General features: G+C 37.8%; 1 protein-coding gene across 1 annotated transcript in view; it reads left to right on the top strand.

The window, feature by feature from the left end:
• The first annotated feature begins 3,351 nt into the window (after window positions 1-3,351).
• LOC134789841 (insulin receptor-like) overlaps window positions 3,352-20,576 on the top strand; it is a 154,900-nt gene continuing 137,675 nt past the window's right edge. The window contains exon 1 of the mRNA XM_063760507.1: window positions 3,352-3,768. The gene's annotated coding sequence lies outside the window, so the exon portion shown is untranslated. The remainder of the gene's footprint in view (window positions 3,769-20,576) is intronic.

The following is a 20,576-nucleotide window of genomic DNA, read 5'->3' as shown; positions in this document are numbered from 1 at the left end:
CCGTGCGTCTCTCTATGTAATAAAAACAAATATTTTGACCGAAAGTTACTTTTACTTATCGTAACTTCCATACCTAGTCCCATCTCGTAAAACGCCGTGTAATAAAAACTTGCTTTCATTGATAAAATATGCTTGCGTAAATGTTGTTTTTGAATGGCGCAGTTGATAAGCAGCCGTGGCGCGCATTTGGTGATATACTCATGTTAGTTGTTTGTTACACAATGCACAAGCGTAACTAATGTTAAATTGGTAGGTTTGCGTTTATTTACTCATACCACAGCTACAAACATACCTACAAATATTCCTACATGGTGTAAAATTAAAGAGATGTTTTTGAATGAATTGTCAAGCTCGCACCGTGACATTGACAACCGGCATCATGGACGGGACAGCAATATAATTACGCGTGCAATAGATGGACCATTTTATTTAAAGTTGTCCCCTACCCATTTTTTTTAAAGAAGATCAAAAGAGCTCATGATTCTGAGTAGAAATAACATAAAAATTGGGGTTAGTTTAGTAATTTCGGTGTATGGTTAAGTACATTAAATAAATAAATTAATTAATTTGTGTTTTATACAATAAAGAGTTTATTATATATTCATTCAAGGAAGCTGAATGGCATAGTTATTTTTTTTTTTATATTTCTATAAAATAGCGTTGTTGTAACACGGATATTATATTTAAATCCACCAGACAATTAAAAACTATGATATATCAATGACATTTCGAATATTGATCGTCCGAGATATTACTTGCGTTTAGTAGCAAATGTATAAACTCATACTAAATACTAATCAATATGTAAACAGGCCCTAAGGCAAGTGTACACGCTCGTAGGGGCCTTATTAGAAATAAATAAAGCATTAATTTTCTCTAAAATAGAGTTAATTAGAATACCGGTTTCTTTGAGAAAGTTACAGGAATGCACCCTTGAAATTAAAGGACTTAAAAAAACACCGTGTACCTATGTAATTTGTATTTTGTACCTCCATAACTATTTTAATAAAAAACAATTGTAACGAAGTGTGCCTTTTCTGATAATTAACTCCCCGTTCCATAAATTACTTAAATGATACTATTACCTAAATGGTTAATTGAAAGTGTCCTCAAGAAATGCTTTACAAAATGATACTTACTTAGTCATGTTTTTAAGAAACACATCTATTTTAGTTTCCTCGTATTCGAAATGACAAATAGAGTGTTTAACTCGGGTGAAAGGCATCATTTCAGCATCGGATTGGCGCTCGAACGCAGTGAGAACTACCTCGGCAGAAATGAGTGCCTTTCATCCCTTACTAACCATCCACTAATGTGTATGAACTATTGAGTTGACAAACATAAATTCATATTAATTTTGATTTATGAATAAGGAATAGAATGTTACGTTTTAGTTTATCGCCATTGATTTAAAAAAAAAAAACGTTAAATGTAGGAAATTGGGTGGATTTCTACTGGTGGCGAAAAATGCGTAGGTACGATGAATAAATAATAGTAATAAGCATAAATAATATAATGTAATAATTAAAAATGTATCATTAAGTAAATAAATTCCTGTCGCTAGTTCTCATCATTCACTGATCTGATCAAATGACTGAATTGCAAAAAATTTGTACATAGTTTTTAAGCACCTGTAATTAGTTTAAAGTTAATTGATTCCATTGTGTTACCACAGTTAAACCATTTCTATTTAAGTTAGATGCATGAAAGTGTGTTAGCGTATGCTATAGACTTATACCTATGTGTACGAATTAAGTACAATAAATACAATTTGGATCAATTAAGTTAAGCCCAATCACAGCTTCTTAACTGCGCTTAATTACGTACAATTTTTTTTGCAATTGACTCATACATAATATATCATATTATAATATTTTTACCTCATAAATATTGATAATATATTCACATTAAGCTGGATTCAATATGTGTGGCTAAAAAAAAAGATACTATAGAGTAAAGAGGTTCGGGAAACTCAGCAGTTTTATAATTTATTAAAATAAGTAACTGTTTCTTGTGTGCGTACTGCGTACAGTGCGTACGTGCGTTAGTGCACGTGGCTAGACAGAGACACATGGGCCCTTCGATTTACAGGAATGAAAAGCTTGGTAGGCCCTATGCGTTATGAGTTTATGTATATTCTTGCACAGCAATATAATATTGTGAGCGGAAACAGACGGCGAATTTGAAAAATGTAGGCGTCAAGAATCGATTTCACTTCACACACAAAGTACGAGATATTAATTTCTTCTGACAAATTAGTTTACTTGTCGATCTATAATTTCTGTTTCTTCGATACAATATTTTTTTTAGTAAGTACATTAAACATCAGTTCACATAATATATATTTAGAAATAAGCTATAATAATTTTTATTTGCAAAATCTTATTCTAAAAATTAAGGGAATTAGTAGAATATAATTTGAAAATTATAAATATATAGGTATGTTTCTGAATGGAAACGAAAAGTTCAAATCAGTAGGCGTGCCTCAAATTCAACATTCACACTATAGTCTGAGTAGAAAAAGGCAGCGAATATGAATTTGAATATCGGAGCGAAGGGGCGATCTCTCATACTAATTTGGAATTTCGCGCCTTTCTCTACTGATTAAATTGGTTTGACTTTAATAAAAACATAGTTACCGACAGCAAAAATTCAATTTAGGTATATACATGTTGGGGGCGGATCTTGGGGCGTGGCCAACAAAATTTGCAAGACAAATTGTATAATGTGTAGGGGGCTAATAATAAAGGACGTATAAAATACTAAACACTAATAAATATGTAAACAGGCCCTAAGGCAAGTGTACACGATTACACGCTAGTAGGGGCCTTATCAGAAAAAAAATGATTATCTCCGAAATGGAGTTAGGTATACTGGGTCAAGCAGATGTTGTCAATAGAAAAGGCGGCAAATTTGAAAGATGTAGGCGCGAAAGGATATCGTTCCATAGAAAATTTGAATTTCGCGCCTTTTTCTACTGACAAGATTTGCTTGACCATTTGTAATTATAGAATGCCGGTGTCTTTGAGAAAGTAACTTTATTTAAGCCCAGGATTGCATCCTTGAAATTAACAGAGTTTAAAAAAAATACGGTGTTGCTATGCTGGCTTCTGCTCAACTTGTAAGAAAATTACCGTAAGTGTATTATTGTTCCAGATGGTCTGAGGGCCTACCGCGAACCACGTTCGACGTGTTGCCTCTCTGTCGCACGTGTAAATTTGTACGTAAGTGTGACAGGGAGGCAGCATTTCGAACGTGGTTCGCGGTAGGCCCTCAGAGCCTAATAAGGGCAAGGTCTAGGACAAGGTTTGGTATTATTGGTAAACAAACTGCATTTGGCCGGCTCGCCTGGGCTGCATAAGATGAGGCGCGAGCTCGGCAGTTCGGGCCAGCAGAAACAAACGCGCCAGCCGCATTCCTCGACTGGGTCTGTCTGTGACTGGGTCGAGCGACTGCGGCGCCCCTCGCGGCGGCCCCGCGCCGCGCTCGAAGCCCCCCGCGCGCCCGACCCGCCTGTCTCCCCCGAGCCCCGGCTTGCTTCTTTCTACACTTCAGTCGTTCGCGCGCGCCTTTTGCGATAACTCATCTATATGTCGTTCGCTTCTTATCGCGTGCTGTGTTTACAATACTGTGTTGTTATTACGAAGATTAACCAGGCAGTGATCAGTGTCAGTGACGGAGTGTGAAAAATTGTACACCATTTAGTGAAAGGATTATTTGTGCACCGTTGGCGATCGGCGAGACAGCCACGGCAAACGCCGAGCTCAGGTAGTATTCCGTTTCATATTAGTTTTCAATCTCATTACTTAAAGCTAGGCTAATCTCGTTCGTTGTGGTCCGCCGAGTGCAGAGCGTTGGTGTTAAACGGCGCAGGTGGAAAAACAGAACCACGTGATCGTGTGTATCAATCGACCGTCGCCCGCTCTCCACGTGGTAGGCTGGGTGTAAACAACTGCCCTTCTCCGCTGAGTTCGGTCGGCGTCGGCACTCCTAAACGCCCGTACGCACCGCTGTCTCGGCACGGCTTCGCGCCGCGGCCCTGCAAGGTAGGCAAGGCCCATTTTGTATTAAGTATATACCTATTTGCTAGTTTTGCTACGATTGCTACGAATCATAACAACAATTGCTATAATGCAGCGATCTCACTGTCTGTATTTGCTGCGTCAAAAAACATTCTATGATCATGGGAAAATCATGTTTATATTAGGTAGGTAGGTATTAACATAAACAACATATTTTAGGTAGGCCAAAGTCTAAAAATTTACCTCTCGTTATTATAATGTTTCGTTCTACTTGACCTACTTATTCTTGTTTATGATGACAATCCAAACTTCCAAAGATGTTATTTGCTTTATTGAAGTTAATAAAATACAAAACATTTTAAAATTTATATGAACATCAACAGTCGAGGCAGTCGATACAATAGGTGTTCCTACGCTACTTTTTGTGAAGTGTAGATTCATTTATTCGACCTTCCAGTCTCCAGTAAACTAAACGGACGACCTACCTAGGTCACTTGTGTATTCATTAAATTGAATGAAATCCATCTTAAATGAAAGCAAAATCGAAACAGGAAATCTTGTAGACTCGATTGATACCTCTGCCCGATTCGAACTTTAAGATACGTCTATTAATAGATCTAGCAACGATATGGATTAGGTGTGTCAGGGTCAAAAGTGACGTTTTTGTTTGAAGAAACGTCACATTTGACACAGACATATCTAATCCATATCGTTTCTAGATCTATTAATTCACGTATCTTAAATAGTGTCCGACCGAAACATGTTTTTTTGCCGAAACCGAAACCGAATGTTCGGCTTTGGCTCTAGTTTCAGCCGAAACCGAAACCGAAACTTTTGTAGACTTGTTAAAATCGTTGAAAAAATGTCATAAAACCGCTTTTACACACATATTATGGCGCTGTCAACAACCAATGTCCTTGAAATTGTTGTTACTTAAGCAGTTTTTTAAGAAAATTACTAGAGTTAAACCAAGATAATTCTACAACGATTTTGATAACACACGCAGTGCAAGTGTTATTTTAAACGTCAACACTTCTATGAAATTATGACGTATAAATAACATTTGCATTAGTTGCACTGCGTATGCTATCAAAATCATTGAAGAATTTTCATATTTCATATTTCATTTATTGCGTAGTCATGAACATAAATTACATAATAAGATCTTACAGTTAAGTTGGCCAATTCATGACACCCTGTTAGGGCACACAATATTTAACTTACTAGCTAATACCTATTAAAACATTTCATCATAATATATCTATCGTATAATTAGTGTATAAGAAAAAAGTAACATTGTAAAAGTCAATAAAGAATAAAAATAAATTAAAATTAAAAGTTAAAATTTAAAAAATAACAACTTTCCATACATTAAGTTTTTAAAAGAAAATAGAAAAACATTTCATGCAATAATTTAAAATTCAGTGTCACAATAAATAAATAAGGTTAAAATGTATAATTAAGTATTTGTGCTATTTTACTCCGCCAGCCTTTCATCATTTAAGAACTCCTCAAGTGAGTAGTAGCATTTATTAATTAACATGTCTTTTAATTTATTTTTAAATAATATGTCACTTGGTTCAAGTTTGATACTGTCCGGAATTTTATTGAAAATTGAAATACAATTATATTGTGGCCCATTTTTGAAGATAGCTAAGTTAGCTTTTGGTAGGAGTAATTTGTTTTTATATTGGCTTCTAGTTTTTGACGTTTCCGGTTTTATCGGGAATAGGTCTGGGTGTTGTCGAACAAAGAGGGCCGCTTCCATTATAAATATTGAGGGTAGCGTTAACAAATTAAGTTTAATAAAATGGGGGTGGCAACTATTAGGAATGTGGATATTAGCTAATATGCGGATACTCGTACACTTCTTTTGCATGATGAAAAGTTGGTAGGAGTCTACGCTAGATCCCCACAGGACCACACCATAACGGAGACTCTTTTTCTTCTTTCTTGGTCTAACTCTATTCATTCACCAGTCAAGCTAACATGTAGATACAGGGATAGCCAAAAAAGCAACCAAAAACGCGAGCGCAGCGAGCGCGAATTTTTTTGTTAACTATATCGCAAGGCCGGGTACCGATCTTCACCTGGGCCTAAAACTCCGAAGTGCCCCAGTGAGGCGAACTTTCATGCGAAGGCAAAGCCGTGCTTCAGGCTTCAGGATAAGTAGTTGAACACAGATTACAACCATTGTCCGTTGTATTAAAAAGCGAGACCACAGGCCGAGCATGGCGCAGCGAGGCCAAAGGCTAAGCTGAAAAAGAGGACATGTGGAACACAAACTAGGGGTCATCCATTAATTACGTCACACGAATTTCTAGGTTTTTTGACCCCTCCTCCCCCCTTGTCACACTTGGTCACATTTGGCAAACCCCTCCCCCCTAGTGTGACGTCACATTTTTTCTACGAAATCGCCAAATCGAATTAAGTAAGTACCTAAGTATTATTAATATTTTATCAAAATATTTTTGACGATATAAATATTAGTAATTTTATAACCCAAAACTGCTTAGAAAAGAAAATTAAAAGAATAAAAACGATTATCGTTTTAAAAACTTGTTATTTAAATGTACAGCGAATAAAATAATTAAAAAAAAAAAATTCGGTTACTGATGAAGTTAAAGTGACGTCACAAAGTTTGTGTCTCCCCCCTCCCCCATGTCACAATATGTCACATTTTCTTGACCCCCTCCCCCTAAACGTGTGACGTAATTAATGGATGACCCCCTAATGGTAATTTGAGGTAAAAAGTGAGGGTAAGGTCGAGCATTCGTATGAAAAACGGTACTGGGGACACTTTTAAGAGTTTTTTCTTCGTTTTAATCAATAGTCAGCTTTTCAGCCTCGCAAAATATTAACTATTGAGAAAATCAACTTTGCGGCACTAGTTGAGTGTAGCCTTTAGCCTCGCTTAAAATTTGCCATTAGAGGTAGATAGGAAAATGACTGAATAAGTGAGTGAATAAGAGCGAAAAAGACATCGTTCGACTCGGGCCGAGCTGATACTCGGACAACTGCTACGTGCGACAGTGCTATCTCATTCACTCCGATACAATTAGACAGTGTGCGCGTTATAGGTGTTGACAGCCTCTTAAAACTGCGTCGACCGTCCAATGGCGCCCTCATTAGTGGAATTGTGTTTTATAATAAACCAATTAATTTCTGTACCTACATGTACCTACTGTACATGAATCAGTATATGCAGGTATTAATATTGTTGTCCTACTTATTCCCCAACTTTTGGTCTTTGTCCGAAGTACCATTTCGTAAGTTTCGGCCCGGCCGAAATGTTCGGCCGTTTTTTGTGCGAAACCGAAACTACAGCCGAAACATGATTTTTGGCCGAAACTGGCCGAAACCGAAACCGAAACCGAACCTTCGGTCGGACACTAATCTTAAAGTTCGAATCGGGCCTTAGTAGGTAGGTGAGAACGTGAACTACGTGATCAGATATGCCTAAGTAAGTATTACAGCGTCCAAGGCTTGTGTTGTTGTAAAAATAGTTCCTGATTATGAAATTTATGAACGAAGCGCAGTTGAAAAGAAACCATAAAAACGATTCCTAACTATTGTTAGGTATTTGCTTGAAGGCCTGTGCACACCGGCTTGCGTGTGCGTGACGTGCACATGTGCGGGCACTAAAATGTTGGAGCTGCACAAGCATACGTCACGCAAGCGGTGTGCCGTCTCTCATAAGGATCTGTATACTACAACGCCGCACGCGCATGTGCACGTCACGCACACGCAGCCGGTGTGCACAGGCCTATAATCATGAACAGCAATCCTTTTACTCTGCGGATTAGGTCTTACTGTTGAGTGGAGGGTAGACTACTGTAGACTTAAGGCTGCTATAAACCATGTTCCTGACAACTTGCAATAATGTCATGAAACTAATCTCGCGACTGCAATAGGTAGGTACCTACTTAGCTCTCTCTACCAACATAGTCTACTCTATACCTCATCACAGTGACAAGTGCTTATTAGGCTGCCTTTCCACTACTTACTACTATCCCTTGTTGTCACATTTTGAATAATCCTTTTTTTAAAACCTCAATACTCAATATTTTATTGCAAATTCACTAAGTAGTTGTACAGGTTCCTCGAAATAGGTAGGAATCTAAGTCAAACCAAGAAAGTAGGCCGCCGGAGTTTGGATTTTGGTCACATTTAATTCATGCCGCTGTTATTAGTGAGTGTCGTCATTCACGGTCATATTTATTTACCTACCCTAAAATTAAATTCATCTCATCTGTGGTAAATGCACTGTGGATTATCATGCATAACATAAGATATGGCCGTCTAGTCAGCATCACACACGTTACACACGTATCTAATTTAGAATACGAATATTTATATGCTCTGATTGCCCATGGTCTCTGATTTCTGCTAATAACAATATACCTAGAGAACAATCAAAGCCGAAGCTGCTAGCTGTAGCTGTGTCCCATTGTGTGAAGCCCTATTAATATTGGTCTGTCCTATTTATATTTGTATAATTCGGCAATGTTGAGCGATACTTGAGCCGTAAACATGATGCGCAATAATAAATAGGTACTTAGGTACATAGGTTTAGGTACCTAATGCCTACCTATTTTGTGCGTTCTTTTACTACGCACAAGGTCATGGCTTATGTGGGATTGTAGCATATTTCAAGCCAGGTGCACGGACTATCGACTATTATTGTAGGCATGAATTTATTATGAAACAACGACCCGCAAGGTCATGGGTGGGTTTCGGGTGTCTGGTGAGACAAAGGCTGAAAGGACCTATTAATAGAATTAATTCATCTATTGTGGTTATTTTACTTTATTCTCATCTAATAAAATAAATTCATAGGGATGAATTCTGGTGAACAGTAGACAATATTCGTTTTCTGGACAAAATAGACGCAAAGGTATTTCAACCTACAGCTATAAAAGAGGGGCATTATAGAAACAATGTTTTAGAGGAATTTTTATGAGTACGTATATATGTACCTTAAAATATGAAAGGGTTTTCGAGACTCGTTTCCAAAAAATGAAGCATTGAATTTTATGGAAATTGGTCAAAAATTATCCCGGTCCCGAAATATTTGCCGATGGGAAACTCTACCGAACAAAATCAAGTCGAGCACACGGCTGATACGATTATAAAAAAAAACGGTTTTATACCTGCTCCAACAGATAATAACTTTTCATATTTACTTAACAATGACATTTTTGAGGATCAGTCGCTAGGTCGCTACCGTTTGCCAAAATTTATTTACGAAACAACATTATACCTAAATAGGTAGAATTTTTCTACTGCATACCTATTTATGTCTGTCTTTAAGTAGTTAGTTAAGTTAGGTTTGACTTTTAAAGTGTAAGTATTTAATTATTTAATATTGAGCAAACATGCAGAAACACTTTTCGGCTAACGCCGTTAGCGCTCAAAATATATGATCCTCATCAGTAGCTCTTATTTTCTGGACAATAATCAATAGGTACCATGTTAAGCACAATACTTCCATAAACATATTAGGTCATTACCTATGAAATTGGCGTTTTGTACGGAGAATTTCAACGAAACACGAATTTCCATACAATTAATTTTGCGGATATTTTTTTGATGGCTAATTCAAACCAAACAAAATTTTTCCAGTAATTTTTGACACCTTTAAGGTATGTTTTCAATATCTCCATTTCTTGAAAATTGGTACCATTAGAAAAATATAAGTAATTTTAATACTCGAACCGACAGCACATGAAAAGACCTATTTTCAAGGCTTAATTCTGAACACTTAACAATAAAAAATAACAATTAATTGTATGTAAAATCGTTGTTTATTGAGTGCACTGTAGTTTTATTGTAATTGTGTATGTACTTTTGTAAAAAAAAAAAAACTAGGATCAGACTTATATCTATGAACAAAAACGCCAATTTCATAGGTAAGGACCTAATAGATAGCTGGAGAGGTTGACTTGACTGAAGTGAATCAAGATCGAGTAATCCAGAAGGTTTTTTTGGGTACCTACACTACCTACTTAATTTAAATACAGAAGGGTTGACAGAACTTTTGTCTTCTCAATGTAAACTTGTAAAGTTTACAAAACTTACCCTGTAACAATTATATAGTAGTGATGTACCGACTATTGATTTGGCCGACTAGCCGACTAATCGGCGCTCGAATGGCCGATTAGTCGGCTAGTCGGCCAGATCATTAGTTTCGTATAAGTTTAGGTGAAAATCAATATTTTTGCTCCTTTGGTTGCGCTATTCATCATATTAGCTTGGCTAAAAGGTGTTCTCTACAGGTTTAAAGACCTATCACAAGAATCCTCGTTCAATTTCTATCTTTAGTTCTTTTATTTTGCGATCTTGAGCAGACCGTCAGTACAGCTTGTAGGAGGTATTTCTAAGGATCTATTTCCCGTACGTAGTCGCCAGTTAAGAACCTATCCCCTGTGGTCAGCCTTATTACGAGCAACGTGCCCTGTCTAAGTCTCTAAATTTAAGAATAAAATTGATAGTTCCTCGTGGCTCCACCATCAAAATAATGATAATAAAAAAATAACTATAGAACTTGCACATGAAATTACACGAGAATCAGTTGAGATCGACCTGTAGAGGAAAAAACCAGCCCTCCAACATACGATAACGATCAAACGGTCAATTATATGAACAAAAGTTTTCGTATGCAACCCTGAATAGGTATTTTAGTAAAATAAACATAAAACGTATGGTAAATATTGACTGTTGATTTCTATTTTTGTTGATCTCTTTTCTATTTTTCTTTCACTAATAAAGTGCCGACTAATCGGCCATTTTTGCCGACTAGTCGCCGACTAGTCGCCGACTACAAATGTGGCCGGATAGTCGGCTTTCCCGACTAGTCGGCGACTAGTCGGTACATCCCTATTATATAGCAATACGTGTGCGCAAAGATTTCAGTGTAGCGGATGCGTCTCTTCTTCCAAATAATATATGTTTTCTTTATTGTGGCCACGTAGTTATTCCTCGCTACTTTGATGCTGTATTAAATGTATACCAATTAATTTGGTTGAAATAATTGTTTTGTCAATCCAGTCCTGCTCATTTACAGAGGGATTGATCTGCTGCCGTTAGAGTTTCCTTTCTTACTTGTATTATATGTGTTTACATATTTAAATACCTGCCAATAAATCATAAAAAATTCGGCGTGAAAAATTACTTACAGCGGCATTGAAAATAAAAATGTGGAGAGGACGATAAGCGAACGCGTGCAAGCAACATACACTTAACTACGTACCTGCATTAAGTCTTATCAGGACAATATTCTGAAAACAACACACAATAATAGGTATAAATGCTTTGGATTTACTACAATGATTATAGATTTCTCATTTAGGCGTTATGGTATGTAATTGTACATTTGTACTGTATATTCCGCTTTAAACGAGATTGTGGACTTAGCGGATTAGGTACGCGTATATCCATATACCTACCTATTTTTCTTCCATTTATACACTTTCCTGCTATACTCTGAATACCTATGCGTTGGTGCGTATAGGTAGGTATATAATAGGAACCATTTCGGTGGATATGATATAGGGATATATTGTGCAATGTTTATTGGATCCACTTTATTCAGTAAATGAGTATAGTTATGACCTGGACATTTGAAATTGTAAATTGAATTGTGTACATACCTACCTAAATTCGACATGTTCTCATTTATTGATTTTTACCGTAATGTGTACAGAGTGTTTATTTAGAACATGACGAGATACTCGTACTTAAAATACGGGAATTATGTATTTTGTTATGACATGAATTGATAAATTTTATAATATTATGTAAATATTAATGACAATCATAATATAAATTCATGTAGATTAATCTAGCATAATTTATAATGTAATTTCATATTATGAGAATAAATAGGCTAAAATCTAAAATATTTTTATGAATCCAAACTCGGTTTAGCAGTATTCAATCCTTTTTATTATAATAATTAACAATCCAAGTGTAGATGGACAAACTTTCACAATTATTCTCATACACCACGTACTCAATTACTCTCAACAACTTCTCTCCTCCAAATCCAAACCCGGAATGCCCCCCAGCGGCTGGGGCCCAGCTGCTCAACCGATAAACTCCCCCACCGATTGGTCAGCCGTGCTTGCACCTGATTGGCCGGTTTTGCAACCGACCAATCACGGCAGTCGCTGTGTTGCCATCATCAAATAATTTACACAGATATTTTAAAGTATAAGAACTACCTTACACGATGCTACATTATAAACCATAGACAACGATTTATTATACAGTAAATACTTAAAACTGGTCTACATCATGCTACAAAAGTGACAGCTAGCTTTAAGTTTCTTAAAATACCCTTATGAAAACAAATTAAATCTACTCATAATTAACAATCATCACATTCGGCCATCCGTTCGAGTGCAACTCCCGGTGCATGGAGCTTATTAATGGCAAAGAAAGCCGAAAACTTGTTACATATTTATCACAATTTGTCATTTTACTATGAATTAAAATTACACTAAACAAGAATCATCACATTCGGTCAATAGTTACTTTTCATTTATAGTGGCCGATTGACACTGTTGTTGCAGTTTAGACAAAGGGACATTATCGTCACTGTCGTAATCGGACGACTCCACAGAAGAATCACTTGATTTTTCTGCCGTGGTACTGGAGGAGACAGTGTTTATCCACGGTCTGACTCGATCTGCGGCAACAACAGTTTCAAACGACTTACTTTTTTTGTTGAATCCTGGAACATTACTTATCTTGTACCTATCATTACCAAGAGCTTTTGTCACTTTGTAAGGTCCAATAAATTTAGACAAAAGCTTACAACTATTACCTTTATTATAATAATTGGTACGTGTGATCTTTACTAGATCACCCTCTTTGTAAACGGCAGCGGGTGCTCGACCACTGTCATGACGCAACTTTTGTTTTTGTTGAGCGGCCTCTATATTAGCGCTGACACTATTTCTGATTGATTGTATGTTTTCTACTGACTCGTCAGCACCGATACCGAGTTTATTAGCCAAACCATCTGGGAGCTTGCAGCCAAATAGAGCCTCCGATGCCGTTTTTTGAGTAGACGCACTAACAGTGTTATTTATACCCCACTGTATTTTACCCAGCCACGTGTCCCAGTCACGCTCATCCTCACCAGAATTGTGTTTTTTTAGCGAATTTAAAATGGTCTGGTTGAAGCGTTCAGCCTGACCGTTTGCCCTAGGGCACGCGACTGCGTTCAATACGTGTTTTATCCCATGTAGATCACAAAACTCTTTAAATGTCCTGGAAGTGAATGAGGTCCCTCGGTCAGATATAATTCGGGAAGGAAATCTAAAATCATAAAATATGCTATCGAGAACCTTTAGCGTACTTTTAGTTTTTGTGTCCTTCACGGGTTTTACAAATACATATTTGGTATAGCCATCAACCACAGTCAGAATGTAAGCGTTCCCCTTTTTACTTTTAGTAAACGGCCCCAGATGGTCGATGTGAACTGTATGGAAGGGGACGTCCACCTTCTGTATGGGATATAAATGGCCAGCTTTCTGATTCTTAGCACTATCCTTATTATATGCGCACTGTATACATGAACGTACATACTTTTTTACAAATTTGCGCAATTTGGGGAACCAGTACTGTGTCTGAACTCTCTCAATCGTTTTTGTTTCACCTAAGTGTCCGATGTCATCATGATTTGCCCGACAGATCTGAAACCGCGCGGCACGAGTAACTACAAGACATAATTTGTCTTCTACCCGTCTGTAAACTTTGTGCTCCTTCACGACAAAGTTTTTCTTTATGTCCTTCGACTCCTCGTCATTGCCAGGTTTTAAAATTTTAACTATCCTTGCGATATCGGGGTCTGTCATTTGTAGAGTTAAAAGCCAATGCTGATCGGTGTTAATGTGATAAACTGTCATTGTCGAGTTGTCGTTAAGGTCCGTTAAGTTGGTATTGCGGCTTAATGCGTCAACGTGTGCCATTTGAGCACCGGGTCTGTATTCAATATCAAATGTAAACTCGCTTATCTGAAGCCACCAACGGGCAATGCGTGGTACAAGATCGCGTTTGGTGAGAGTAGTCCTAATTGCATGACAGTCAGTCACTACTTTGAAGTTGGTCCCTAAAAGATAAACCCTAAACTTTTTTAAGGAGCACACTATGGCTAAGGTTTCTAACTCGTAAGAATGCAGGTGTCGTTCCTCAGGCGTAGTTTGTCTACTGAAGTACGCGACTGGCTTCAGTACCCGAGGGTTCTCCTGCCATTGTAATAATATACCACCTACGCCTAAGGAACTGGCATCTGTATGGAGTTCGGTGTTTAAATTAGGGTTGTAGAGGGCTAAAATCGGACGCTCAACTAGTTTATCTTTCAGCAAAGTAAATGCCCTCGATTCTATCTCAGACCACTGAAAAGGAACATCCTTTTTTAACAGATTGGTAAGAGGTCGCGCTATCTCACCGAAACCCTTAACAAATTTTCTGAAGTATCCTGATAGCCCTAAAAATTGTCGGACTTCATGGACAGATTTTGGTACTGGGAACTCCTTAACGGCCATAATTTTATGCTCGTCTGGACGTATTCCATTGGAGGAAATCTCATACCCCAAATATTTTATAACGTCATCAAAAAATGTACATTTCGACAGTTTTAGAGTCAATCCATATTCACGCAAAAGCTTCAGAACCTCCTCCAGTCTTTGGAATTCCTGTTCAAAATCTTCCGATGGCACAAGAATGTCATCTAAATACGCTAATGCTGCATCAAAACGTTTTGAGCCAAGCATCTTATTTATGAGTCTCTGAAAAACCGCGGGTGCATTAGCAAGGCCAAACGGCATCCGTTTGAACTCAAAATGACCGTCTGGAGTCACAAATCCTGTGTAGCGACGACTTTCCTGTGCCATAGGAACCTGATAATAACCTGAAGCGAGATCTAACGAGGTAAAGAAGCGATTACCGCTAAGATTGTTCAACTGATCCTCTATAAGAGGGAGGGGAAAACAGTCTTTTCTAGTCTTATTATTTAATGCCCTGAAGTCTATGCACAAGCGCTGTTCTCCGGTCTTCTTTTTTACCATTAAAATGGGGCTTGCAAACTCAGATTCGGATTCCTGAATAATATCATTTTGTAGCAACTCATCTATTATACCACGCACTTGCTCCCTTTCAGAAAAAGACAGTCGATAGGGTCGATATACTACAGGCCTATCATCATTCAGGTCAATGGTCATCTCAACGTCTTTTGCGAGCCCTATTTCACTGAGGTTCATAGCGAAGCAGTCGCGGTACGATTGGAGCATGTTATAAAGTCTATCTACATTTTCATCGCTAACACCTTTTCCGACTTTAATTTCTGCGCGATCTAACGGCTCCATAGTAGTCACGTCTTTGGTTATTCGATTGACCCTACGAAACGATCTTTCTACAAAAGGCGTAGCTCGAGCTAATAAGGTATCGTTGGAAATTACCAGTTTGTCGGGTCGACAATTCGTTATGACCAGGTGACCCTTCCCTTGTTCGATGTGGTAAACTCCCTGATGCAAGTGATACTCTCTACCCGGTTCTGTACAAGTATACCCTTCCATGTAAATATCACCAGAGTATGCACCATCGTCGGTACATACTTCAACCAGTCCTACTATCTCAATCTCATTGGAGTCTACACTCACAAGCTTAATGCTATTATCTTGTCGGGGTAAGTCCGCCGTAGATGGGCTTTTGTAAAATAAAAGCTTGCGACAGTCTTTCAATACAGCCACACCGGGCAACTCAGTGAAATCTTGGCCAATAAGAAGAGGGGCACGTAGGAATCTATCTGGGACTACAAGTACTTCAACCCTAGCTTCGACCTCATCAAGTTTTAACGTAATAAAACTCTTGTATAGTGGAATTACCGAGCCTTCACCAAAGCCTATAATTGCAGGGAGTTCATTAAAACATTTCGACAAATTTAACGTTTGGGCCTCTGTTTCGCGCATAAGGGTGCTCTCACTACCGAAATCGACGTAGGACACAAAGGTTCTATCGTTGACTAAAACTTTCCTATAGAATTTGTCATTAGGATTGTTGGAGGTGGATATCGTCAAAGTTTTTCGTTCCCCGCTAATAGTTTTATTGTCGTTTGACTGTTGTGGGGTTAAGGGATTGAGTTTGCATGCTGCAGCATCGTGCCCCACCCTAAAACATTTTTGACATTTAACTAAAGGATTTGGGCACTTATAATAGGTATGTCCCTTCGCTCGACAGTTAAAACAAGTTACTCCTACCTCACTGGATTTGGGCGTATGATTAGAAGAACGACTAGGCTGAAAATTATCATTGCGTTTCCTGACATATGATGGCATTTCAGTGACTTTCTGAGAATTGAGAAAGTTCAGGAGGTCCTCTGGTTCTTTACAGTTCAACGCTTGCGCGCCATTCCTAATGGATTTGTCTATGATTCCATGTATCACACAGTCTACTGCGTTTTGTCCTTTAATTTCGCAGCGATTTAACAGAGTAAGTTTATCATAGAAATATTCACGCAAATTCTCGTTATATCGAGTGGTACGCGCAAGCATTTCCTCCAGAAGCCGACCATAATTTTGCTCATTAGGGAAGGCCTTTCGAAGTTTCGCCTGCCACTCATCCCAGCTATAATTAACCGAAGGCAATGCCTCAAACCACTTTTTTGCAAGGCCAGTTAATTTTTGGAGAGCAAAATGTATGGTCTGCTTCTGATCCCACTCATATATACTAGAACACTCATTAACCTTCCTTATCCAACTCTCCGTACTTTGTGCTTTGCTAGACGGGTCGAACTCAGGTATTACGTTATTCATATGATTATTATTCAGATGATGCAATTTCACTTTATCACTTCCGCGAAGGGTAGACACAAGTTTAAGTACCTCGTCAACAGTGAAGCCCGCAATCGGTGGCTCGCTCACAGGTTGTGTCGTCGTCTGTTCAGGCTGCGACGTCGTCGGTCCTGGAAGCGATGTCCCCAGCTCGAACGGTGCCAAGTCCTGCGATCCTGTTGTGATCTTACTTGGTTCCACCTCTTCAATTACCCACGCGGTTGCAGCGACATCTTGTGCGGTTTTGCGAACTCGTTTAGCGGCGGACAGCGGCGGCCGGTTGTAACCTCCCTTCCGCTTGCGACTCCGTCCCTTTTGCCTCGCGTCATCGCCGTCATTATCCATTATCTCGGAAAAGGAAAAATGCAGTTAATTAATAATATTGCGAATAGCATAATTGAATTAAGTGATAATGGATAAACTCTAATCTCAATATAACCTGATTTCTCATGAAAATCACATTAATCGAGAATCATGCGTAACCATTGAACATGAAGCATACTTAGCTGTGATGAGACGCACATGGCCTCCCTAAAGGTTTGGAGCATACATAGCTCCAACAGACACACATGGCCTGTAATGACTAAGGAACATACATAGCTCCCTTCAGACACACATGGCCTGGAATAACTAAGGAACATACATAGCTCCCTTCAGACACACATGGCCTGGAATAACTAAGGAACATACATAGCTCCCTTCAGACACACATGGCCTGTAATAACAAACAAAATTTACTTTATTCATGTAGGCCTAGCAACAAGCTCTTATGAATTGTAATTAATCTTAATCTAATTATCAGAGCAATTTATTGATGTTAGTATTATGCCATAATAAAATTGGATTATTATACATATCAAATTTAACACTAAAAATTTCACAAAAGGATCGTCAAACATTAAAAAGATTGTATAAAAAAATACTAGTCTAGAATTTCTAGAATAAAATCTAAATGTCAAAAAAAAGCATAAGTAACAAAAGAAGTAGATAACTAAGGAACATACATAGCTCCCTTCAGACACACATGGCCTGTAATAATTAAGGAACATACATAGCTCCCTTCAGACACACATGGCCTGTAATAACTAAGGAACATACATAGCTCCCTTCAGACACACATGGCCTGTAACAACTAAGGAATAACTCCACTAAGGTACACTTGGCCTCCTACAATAAAGACACTTACATAGCCCTATAATAGCACACATGGCCCACTAACTCTAAGTTTAGTTTAAGATTACTTTAAGATTACTTTAAGTTTACTTTATGTTTACTTTATGTTTACTTTAAGTTTACTTTAAGTTTACTTTAAGTTTACTTTAAGTTTACTTTATGTTTACTTTAAGTTTACTTTAAGTTTACTTTAAGTTTACTTTAAGTTTACTTTAAGTTTACTTTAAGTTTACTTTAAATTACTTTTAAGTTCACTTTAAGTTTACTTCAAGTTTAGTATAGTTTACGTTTAGTTTAATTATAGTTTACGTTTAGTTTAATTATAGTTAAGTTTAGTTAAGTAAAGTTAAGTAAAGTTAAGTAAAGTTAAGTAAAGTTAAGTAAAGTTAAGTGTAGTTAAGTAAAGTTAAGTGTAGTTAAGTATAGTTAAGTAAAGTTAAGTAATGTTAAGTTAAGTTGAGTCAAGTCAACTCACCTAAAGTTATTATGAAATTAAGTATCATCAGCTGACTTCGGCTAACTCGGGTCCGTTCGGCTCAGCATTGCTCCTAGCGATTATTACGGTTGGCACCACTTGACGCCCTTTTGCGTGCACGACCACAGATAAGATAATTACTTGAATTTTGACAACCCTAAATAGCCGAAAGGGATAGCATGATTCGTCCCTGAATCGCTGTCAAACTTCGGTTTTGTAGGAAGTGTCATTTCCGCACGGTAGTATCATTATTTATTCTGTGGTATCAATGCAATCTTGTTTAGTTTTATTGTATCTCATTCTCAAGATTCAAAACGCGTCTGTTATGATTAGGACAGATATGACCGCTAGGTGGCGCAGGCGCCACGCGCGGCCTGTGGCTAGCAACCAAAATTGGTGTGGGACAGATGTACTTGTTGCTACTTGTTGCGACGCGACGAAATCGCGGTGAGAGCCACGCCTGACACAAGCCAGTTCGACTACTTTATTGTTGACTAAGACTGACCAAAATTTACTTAAATTAATATATGATTCAGTTTACATTATGCCTTCGTTGATTAATTTTGATGTTATTGGATTGTCACAGCCTGCGGCAATTGGTTTAATATTGTAATTACTCATACTTGAACCGGATTGAATTACCCGATTCCGCAATTATGGTGAAATCAAAGAAAATTAACCATTAATAAACATGAAAGGTTGTAGCAATCCGGTAAATCATAAGAATAACAGAACAATAAAATCACATTTCACACTTTAACGGAATATTTTAAATAAAACTTTTCAGGAATGTACCTTATTGGCGCGTAGATAGTCCAACTTCTGAGTTTTTATGAATCCAAACTCGGTTTAGCAGTATTCAATCCTTTTTATTATAATAATTAACAATCCAAGTGTAGATGGACAAACTTTCACAATTATTCTCATACACCACGTACTCAATTACTCTCAACAACTTCTCTCCTCCAAATCCAAACCCGGAATGCCCCCCAGCGGCTGGGGCCCAGCTGCTCAACCGATAAACTCCCCACCGATTGGTCAGCCGTGCTTGCACCTGATTGGCCGGTTTTGCAACCGACCAATCACGGCAGTCGCTGTGTTGCCATCATCAAATAATTTACACAGATATTTTAAAGTATAAGAACTACCTTACACGATGCTACATTATAAACCATAGACAACGATTTATTATACAGTAAATACTTAAAACTGGTCTACATCATGCTACAAAAGTGACAGCTAGCTTTAAGTTTCTTAAAATACCCTTATGAAAACAAATTAAATCTACTCATAATTAACAATCATCACAATATTTACCAACATTTGACTTGTTTGCCCTTGTTTCGGTATGTGTTCGGTCCTTCGTGTTTTGGGCTTTGGCTACAGTTACAGGGTGTGTTACTGGTGTTTGGAAGAAACTCGAAGGACAATCAAAGAGTTCCTGAAGCCTAATTTAAACAGCATAAAGTCTGCTTCTGCATCTATTATTTAACTAGATGTTCCCTTACAAAAGTTGGCAAAACAAGTCATGATTTAAACAAAGTTTAGCAATTTCTCTTAGCACGGACGAACTAAAACCATTATGATTTTAGACTGTTTCCTCCGTATAATCTTAATCTGGGTATACACCTGTTCTGCCGACTAGTCTCGGATAACCTACATTTAGGGTAGGTACATAAATAACCTACCTCAATAACCATGGTTGGGAAATGCTTTGATAAGGATAGCGGATGCCAGTAGTACCATAATAAAGTTTGTGACCTATGCTTTAAATTCTATGATATTTGCACCAACATTTCTATGTGATTTATATAGATAGGCAAATCAAAAATATGACAGTATATGTATAACTTGATATCCTTTAGAGCCAGACATCCTAAATTCGAGACGTATCTACACATTATAAACTTTGACGAATATCAATGCGTCTCCATTTCTAAGATGAATGCAGGTAAAAAACGTGGGTACAGGGACCCCTCTGTCTCGCGTCCTCGTACGCGCATGGCGTCGTCCTTAGTGCAGCTCGTGTATTGTCATCAACGAGCAGTGGCGAGTTGGATTTTGGCC

The sequence above is a fragment of the Cydia splendana genome, chromosome 4 (genome assembly GCF_910591565.1).
Source record: "Cydia splendana chromosome 4, ilCydSple1.2, whole genome shotgun sequence".
In the NCBI taxonomy this organism is placed as follows: domain Eukaryota; kingdom Metazoa; phylum Arthropoda; class Insecta; order Lepidoptera; family Tortricidae; genus Cydia; species Cydia splendana.
The sequence above is the reverse complement of the archived record's forward strand: the minus strand, read 5'-3'. Positions and strand labels throughout refer to the sequence as shown.